Source organism: Leptonychotes weddellii, chromosome 5 (assembly GCF_054177405.1).
Source record: "Leptonychotes weddellii isolate Sample4059 chromosome 5, ASM5417740v2, whole genome shotgun sequence".
NCBI classification, from domain to species: domain Eukaryota; kingdom Metazoa; phylum Chordata; class Mammalia; order Carnivora; family Phocidae; genus Leptonychotes; species Leptonychotes weddellii.
The window spans coordinates 33,693,435-33,701,707 of record NC_138373.1 but is presented as its reverse complement, the minus strand read 5'-3'; the positions used below and the strand labels follow the sequence as shown (position 1 = coordinate 33,701,707).

Below are 8,273 nucleotides of genomic sequence, written 5' to 3'. Positions count from 1 at the left end.
ACTCTCTCCCCTCAACCGTGCAGCTCTAACTCAGGACCCTGAAATCCAGGTATAGATTCCTCCACTTAGCCAGCCAGGTGCCCCCAATTCAGTGGTTTTCAGTGTATCCTCAAGGCTGTGCAATGTCACCATTATTTAATTCCAGAACATTTTCGTCACACCAGAATGGAAGTCCACACCCATCAATAGTCCACCGTTCCCCGGGCAACCACTAATATACTTTCTGTCTAGATGGACTTGCTGACTGTGGACATTTCATGTCAGTGGAATCAGGCAATATTTGTCCTTTGGCTGAATGACACTGCATTGTGAGCACGGCCATCTGTTTATCCATTCATCACTTGATGAACACTTGAGTCACTTCATATTTGTTTCCCTGTTAGTTATAAATAATTCAAAAAAACCTTGTGGCTAAATCCGTGTCACTTCGGGGTAGGCCAAAGAGCGAAACTGCGAGGAAAGGAAGTCAGCTGCCTAAAAAAGGAGGTCTTCGAATTCTTCAGAAACCGGCTGCGAACAGCCCCGCGCCCTTGTGCACGCGACCCGAAACCCCGGTCCGAGGCGGCCGGCGGCCGGCAGGGGGCGCGCGCGGCTCGCCGGCCGCGGTCCCGGAGCCTCCCCAGCAGAAGGAGCGCGCAGCGGCTCCCACCCGCCTTCCGCAGGGGTGGGCGTAGGCGATCCGGCCGCCAGGGTTCCTCCGTGACCACCTGCAGCGCCCCACCCCCGTCGCACGCACCACCTGTAACCGCCCACGCAACTCATTGTTTGTAGCCACTGCTTCTCGCCCGATACCCCCCGACAGAAGCTCTAGCACCCCGGAGCAGGGGTCTTTGTGGATTTGGGTCCCTGAGAGGTCCCTGTGGATCTGGGGCTGATGGAGAACAGGGAGTGGGGCGCGCCGAGGGGTGGCGGGGCGGGAGTCGGAGGACCGGCTGGCCCCACGGGACCTGCACCTGCACCTGCCCGGGAGGGGGGGCACTTCCAGCAGCAGCTTTATGGCAACAGGAGGGAGGCGCAGGGGCGGGGGTGTCAGGGCAGCGTGGGGGTTTCTGGAGAGGAGCAGCGTCTTCACTCTGCAAAGGCGCAGAGGACGCGCAGCCGGAACACTGGGGGCTCCGACCCGGCGAAGGGGAGCGGGCGGATCCAAGGGTCCTCGCGGGCCTGGGGAGGGTCGCGGTGAGCAGAGGGCCCGGGGCGCCGTGCGGAGTGGAGGCGGGAACATCCCCGCACCTGGGCCGGTGAGGGGCCAGCGGGCAGCAGTTGGGCTGATGCTGGGGCCTCTCAGTCCTCCACCCGCCAAGTGTCCAGGAAAGCAGCGCCCAAGCCCGCAGCTCCGAGACCCGCAGCTCCCCGCTGTGGTCGGGGTCCCCACCGCACTAGGTGGTCGGAGAACAACAAGCGTCCATCGGTTGTGGGTGGGGCTGGGCCGAGGGCCAAGGGAGGGACCGGTGGGCGAGGGAGAAGGGGCTGGTGGGCATGGGAGGGACCGGTGGGCGAGGGAGGGGGGAAGGCTGGGCGAGGGAGGGGCGGGTGGCGAGGATGCTGCGTCGTCTAGGATGTTGGGTTGAGCGGAGCCAACGGTTTCAATGAGCATAACAGCCTCCGCTCGCTCAGGCAAGTGACAGGAGATGTCGAGGCCTTCAAACGAAAGCTCTAGTTTCCTTCGCCGCTAGCAGGCGTCAAACCCCGGGTGAAGTCCCGGGGTCTCAGTTAAACCCACCCTCTGAAGCTGGGAGAGCCCCGCCCAGAGCTCGATTCCAAGCCGTAGGATCGCTGGCGCTCCGCCCCCGGGCGCTGCTGTCCAATCCCGGGCTGGTCACGCCCCCTTCGCGAGCCGTGACCACGCCCCCGCGCGCGGATTGGTCAGGCCACCAGTTCGGCTCCGTGTGGCGAAGACCCGGAGCAGCAAAATTCACCCAAGGAATGCCCCCGCCCGGCCCTGCTGCGCATGCTCGCTCCGTGACCCCAGCTTGAGGTGACGGCCCGAACCGAGGCGGGGCCCCAGGCAAGAGGCTGCAGGACCTGCCGCGGCTCGGTCGCCGGAGAGGGAGGGCTCCGCTGCCACCGCCGCCCTGCCGGTGCCCGGTGAGCACGGGCCCCAGCGGGCCGGGGAGGGTCCCGGGTCCCACGGAGTGGCCCGGCCCTCCCGGGGGTCCCCGGGGCTGCTGATGCTGGGAGGGGGGGTCACCCGGCTCTGCGTCCCGGCGCTCAGGCCGCCTCCTTCCTCCTGGCTGCTCCTTCCCCCCATCCCACCCGGCTCCGGACTGAACCCCGACACCCCCAGTCAAGGATCCCCACATTCGTCTGCCTTTCCTTGACCACACCCAGTACTGCCTCCCTCCCTGCAGCCATCCTCAGCCTCGTCCCACTCTGGCAGTTGGAGTTGTGAGATATTGGGGCAGGGGGGTGGGACACCCCGGAGGCTTGCTGACGAGGTGGTGGTACTAACCGGAGGGGAGGGGAGCCGAGAGGAGGGGCCATTTGGGTGCAGGACAGACAGGATTGATGATAAATTACAGTGTGTGAGGAGGAGTACAGGTACCTAAGAGCCAGGGCGCTGAGGGGAAGGTGGTGTCCTTACCTGAAAATCCCACTGTGGGCAGGCTCTCCCCTACCTACTACAGAGTAGCAGTCCTTGACCTTTTTTGGATCCTTGCTGCCTTGAAACTCTCCCTGTGAGGATGTGTACCTGCGCACCTGAGTGGGCCCATCATCCCACCGGCAGCCCAATCACAGTCCTCCGGGAGCCCCGTGGGACAGTGATGATCTGGGGCGCAGCTGCCAGTACCCCCAGGACTTTTGGAAACAGCGTACCCTTGCCTACCTGCTATTAAGAACCTCTGCCAAATTCCCCACCATTCCCATCATACAGGTGGAACCAACCCGGAGAGGGTGAGGGATTTGTCCTTGTGGCTGAGGACACAGGTGCCGGTGGATTTCGGTGGCATTTTTCCCCCATATGTGTGGAGGTCATTCTTTTGAGCCCTCGTCAGTGGCTGGGCAGGGTTCACGCCTTCCAGAGTCTCAGGAACAAGGGATCGGACCTTGTTATTAGTTACCTATTGCTACTGTAACAAATTACCACAAATGTAGTGGTTTTAAACGACACAGCTTCCTAACAGTCTTATAGTTCTGGAGGTCAGAAGTTCGAGGTGGGTCTCAGGAGGTTAAAACCAGGTGCAGGCAGAGCTGTGTTCCTTCCTAGAGGATCCAGGAGAGACAATCTGTTTCTTTGTCTTCTCTAGCTCCTGGAGGCCTCCAGATTGCCTGGCTCCCTGCCGCTCCCTCCTTCTTCAAAGCCAGCACCATCCCGGTCTCTCTGACCCTGCTTCTATCCAGTTTTCTCCTTCTCTCTTCTGCCTCCCTTTTGTACTTTTTAGGACCCTTGTGATTGGACCCACTCGGGTCATCCAAGCTGCTCTCCTACTTTAGTAACTTTCACCCCATCTGCAGACTTCGTCCTGTAGGTTCCAGGGGTTACGGCCATTAGGCCCTGATTCTGCTTCCCAGAGTGTCTGAGGGGCTCCTGCCAGTTCCTAACGTCGTATGATTTGGGGTTCACACTGAGCCACCTTGACACTTCTGGGTTGGCTTTGTGCAGACCCATGTCATGACAGCGGGTTAGGATGAATGGGTGACTGGAGGTCAATGGTGATCTCAAACCACCGGATTTCAGAATTAGAGAAAGGGTGTCAAGGGAAGTGAACTATTAAGCCCTTTGCTCTTTTTAATTCATTTCTACTTCGCTTTTAAAAATTCTGTTCATTTGGGGCACCTGGGTGGCTCAGTCGGTTAAGCATCTGATTCTTGATCTTAGTTCAGGTCTTGATCTCAGGGTCGTGAGCCCTGTGTTTTATTTTTTATTTTATTTTGTTATTAAAAAATAAAATAAAAGGGGCGCCTGGGTGGCTCAGATGGTTAAGCGTCTGCCTTCGGCTCAGGTCATGATCCCAGGGTCCTGGGATCAAGCCCCACATCGGGCTCCTGGCTCAGCGGGGAGCCTGCTTCTCCATCTCCCTCTGCCTCTCTCCCTGCTCATGCTCTCTCTCTCTGTGTATCTCTGTGTCTCAAATGAATAAATAAGATCTTTAAAAAAAATAAATAAATAAGATAAAATAAAATAAAAATTCAGTGAACTTTCATTGAGTGAAATTTAACTTTCAAAAAATATATATTAGACTTAAAATAGCTGCCTGTCAAGTCTTCCCTCCACACCTAGAAAATTTCTAGAAGGATGACTCCAGAAAAGAGGCTGATCCAGCCTGAAGGGCGTACCCACTCCTGTTCATGGAGAGATTGACAAGCAGTTCAACCTATCAACTAGCAGTTACAGATTTCCCGAGTGAAAGGCCCATGGCGCCATCCGTGTCTCTCACAGTATCAGAATCAGATGGGGTACTGGTAAAAAATATAGATTCTCCAACCCCTCTCCAGACCCCTTGAGTGGGGGTGGGTAGTGGAGTAATCCAGGACTGTGCATTTGTCACAAGAACCCCGGTGATTCTAAGGTATGGTGAAGTTGGGGGACCACTGGTTGTAGACTTCATTTCCCTTTTTCCTAATTCTAATAGTTTTATGGAGCTAACTCACATACTGTGCAGCTCACTCTCTCACAAGGTACAATTCAACAGCTTTTGATGTATTCAGAAAGTTGCACAACCATCTCCATGGTCAGTTTCAGAAGATTGCCTTCCCCACTGCAGAAGCCATCCCCACTAGCAGTCACTCCTCATTCTCCCGCTGCCCTCCCCCCACCCCTAGCCCACCACGCATCTCCTGTCTCTTAAGGATAGATTTTTCTACTCTATAGATTGGTCTCTGGGTCATTTTATATAAATGGAACCATATGATACATGGTCTTTTATGACTGGCTTTTTTCACTCAGCATAATCTTCTATTTATTTATTTATTTTTAAGGTTTTTTTTTTTTTTTAATTAAGATTACAATTTACCCTCTGACATGGGGCTCGAACGCACGACCCCAAGATCAAGAGTCGCATGCTCTACTGACTGAGCCAGCCACACACCCCTCAGCATAATCTTTTAAAGTTTCATCCATGTTGTAGCATAATTTTTTTGAATTGCCAAACAATATTCGATTGTATGGATATGCCATCTTTTATCCATTCATCTGTTGATGGGTATTTGAATTGTTTCCACTTTTTGATGACAGTGAATAATACTGCTGTGAACATTCATATACAAATTTTTTTTAAGATTTATTTCAGAGAGAGAGCGAGAGCAGGGGGGAGGGTGGTGCAGAAGGAGAGGGAGAGAGAGAATCCTAAGCAGACTCTGCGCCGAGCACAGAGCCCAAAGAGGGGCTTGATCTCACGATCCTGAGATCATGACCCCAACCAAAATCAAGAATCGGGAGCTTAACTGACTGTGCCACCCAGGCGCCCCTCACTTAAAAGTGTTTATGTGGACATTTGTTTCGAGTTCTTGCACATGTACTTGGAGTGGAATTGCTGGGTGATATGGTGACTCTGTGCTTAACGTTTTGATGAGCCGCCAGACTGCCAACATGGCTGTGCTGTTGACAAGCCCACCAGCAGTGTAAGAGGCTTCCAGTTTCTCCTCATCCAAACCAACACTTGTTTTGTCTGGTTTTTGTGTGTGTTCCTTTTATTATGTGCATCCTGGTGGTGTGAAGTAGTATCTCCTGGTGGTTTTATTCTGTGTTTCTCTCATGACTATTACTGTTGAGCATCACATATGCTCACTGGCCATTTGTAGATCTTCTTTAGAGAAAGGCTTATTCAGAGCCTTTGCCCATTTTTAAATTGGGTTATTGGTCTTTTTGTTACTGAGTTGTAAGAGTTCTTTATAAATTCCAGATATAATTCCCTCATCAGAGATATGATTTGCAAAAATTCTTTCCCACTCTGTGGACTGTCTTTTAACTTTCTGGATGGTGTCCTCTGATTCACAAAAGTTTTAAAATTTGATGGAGTCCAGTTTATCTCTTTCTTCTTTGGTCGCCTGTACTTTTCATGTCATATTGAAGAAAGCTTTGTCTGATTTTAGGTCATGAAGCTTTACTCCTATCTTTTTTTTTTAAGAGTATTTTTTAAAAGATTTTATTTATTTATTTGAGAGAGAGAGAGAGAAAGCACAGAGGGAGAGTGTGAGGGAGAAGCAGGCTCCCCGCTGAGCAGAGAGCCCGATGTGGGGCTCCATCCCAGGACCCTGGGATCATGACCTGAGCAGAAGGCAGACACTCAACCGACTGAGCCACCCAGGCACCCCTAAAGAGTATTTTAAAGTTAGTATTTGTATATGGTGTGAGGAAGGGGTCCAGTGCTGCAGGATTTCATCCCCAGACTAGGGGGAGCCTGCAAGCCAGAAAGGTGGGCTGGCTCCAGGAGATGTGCACTGAAGCTGATCTGAATGTGGATTGGGCAGGATGGCCTGTGCTAGGGCTTCTGCCATAACCTCTTTCTGCCCAGAATGGCTCTTCCAGGGGAGACTTTGGTGTTGTCCTTTCTGAAGCTGGTCCCCATGTTCCTCCAGGACTGCTATGTCACCCTGTGGGACAGGATGGGCAGGGCAGGGAAGGACTGCGCTGTGGGAACAGGGGTTGGCTTGTCCCAGGGCTGAACTGGGGGGCCAGGGGCAGGAGGGATAGAGACACTGAACCCAGGGGTGCCTTGGTCAGGTGACCCATTACCAGGCAGATTTCCTTGAGGGCTCACCCCTTGGAGGTGAGGGCTCCATGTCTGTCGCAGTCCAAGAGGTCTCTGCTTTTATGTCTAGTGGCCAAGGGACTGGGGAGGAGGGCTTGCAGGGGACAAGGCACCCCAAACCCTCTTTGGCATTGCACCCCGACTTCTCTCATGGATGGGGTCTTAGAAAACTGGAAATCGGGGCATGGCCACCTCAAGCCATATGTATTGGGAGGGGTCCCAGGAAACAGTGAGAACTGCAAACCGGGTTAGATAAACAGGGTCAGGGGGCAGGTAGATGTCTGTGAGCCTTGCCGTTGCCTGGGTCCTGAGATGAGCAGGGGAGATGTCTGCTAAGGATGAGGTCTTGTTTCTGGGCTAATACTGTACGCTGATGAAGACCCTGCCAACTGCCCAGCACTCAATCGCGCCCAACAGACAAAAAGGCTACTCCGCATTGCCCTGCCGTCGGCCCCTGTCATACGTCCTTTCTGCTTCTCCAGGCCAGAAGCCAGGGAGCCCAGAGTGACTGTGGATTCTCCGGGCACCTCTACAGCCTGGTCCCCTCCCGGCTGAGGCAGCGCCAGCCCTGCTTCAGGCACAAGGTCACTGCCTTCCTGGGACCCCAGCATTTCCTGAGTGCTGCGTGGTCCAGGGCCTCCAGCTTGGGATGGGAGATGGATCTAGTTGTGAGTCCAGGGAGTCCTGCCTCCCAGAGCCAGGCGTCCCCTTTGTGGTCTGCAGAGCGCCGGCGGGTGCCCGGCTCGGTCTCCCTGTGACACAGTGTCAGGAGGAAGGCCACCGGGCATTCTGGGAGGGTCTGTGACATGAGCCCATGTGCCAAGTGCTGGTCCCTGAGGCTTGGTGCTCAGAAAGGCCAGTTACCGTCGTCCTGGACGAGGCACACCAGGTACTGTGTGGGGCGGGCTCTGGATCCCCCTCGACCAGACTCCCAGCTCTGCACTTCATGGCCATATTGGCCATCCTGCCGTGCCTCAGTGTCCTCATCTGTACACTGGGCCAATAAGAATGATCGACTTTCGGGGCGCCTGGGTGGCTCAGTTGGTTAAGCGACTGCCTTCGGCTCAGGTCATGATCCTGGAGTCCCGGGATCGATTCCCGCATCGGACTCCCTGCTCGGTAGGGGGTCTGCTTCTCCCTCTGACCCTCCTCCCTCTCCTGCTCTCTGTCTCTCGTTCTCTCTCTCTCAAATAAATAAATAAAATCTTTAAAAAAAAAAAAGAATGATTGACTTTCTTTTTTTAAAGCATTTTATTTATTTATTTATTTATTTATTTATTTATTTATAAAGATTTTATTATTTATTTGACAGAGAGAGAGACAGCGAGAGAGGGAATACAAGCAGGGGGAGTGGGAGAGGGAGAAGCAGACCTCCCAGCTGAGCAGGGAGCCCAATGTGGGGCTCGATCCCAGGACCCTGAGATCATGACCCGTGCTGAAGGCAGACACCCAACCGACTGAGCCACCCAGGCACCCCAAGAATGACTGACTTTCATAACACGGGGCCAAGTTAAATGGGAAACCCTGTGAAGACACATCCCACCGTGCTCAGCACCTACGGGCCTCTCTTTGTAGAAGCTCACG

At 53.9% G+C, this 8,273-nt stretch overlaps 1 protein-coding gene across 3 annotated transcripts in view; it reads left to right on the top strand.

Moving 5' to 3' along the window:
* The first annotated feature begins 1,927 nt into the window (after positions 1 to 1,927).
* The window catches only part of FLYWCH2 (FLYWCH family member 2), a 10,164-nt gene continuing 3,818 nt past the window's right edge, over positions 1,928 to 8,273 (top strand). Inside the window, exons 1-2 of one of the 3 annotated variants that reach the window (XM_081820249.1) lie at positions 1,946 to 2,085; positions 7,172 to 7,273. The gene's annotated coding sequence lies outside the window, so the exon portion shown is untranslated. Of the gene's footprint in view, positions 2,086 to 7,171; positions 7,274 to 7,311; positions 7,579 to 8,273 lie in introns of those variants that run through there. The other 2 variants (XM_006743042.3, XM_081820250.1) reach the window with 2 other exon arrangements.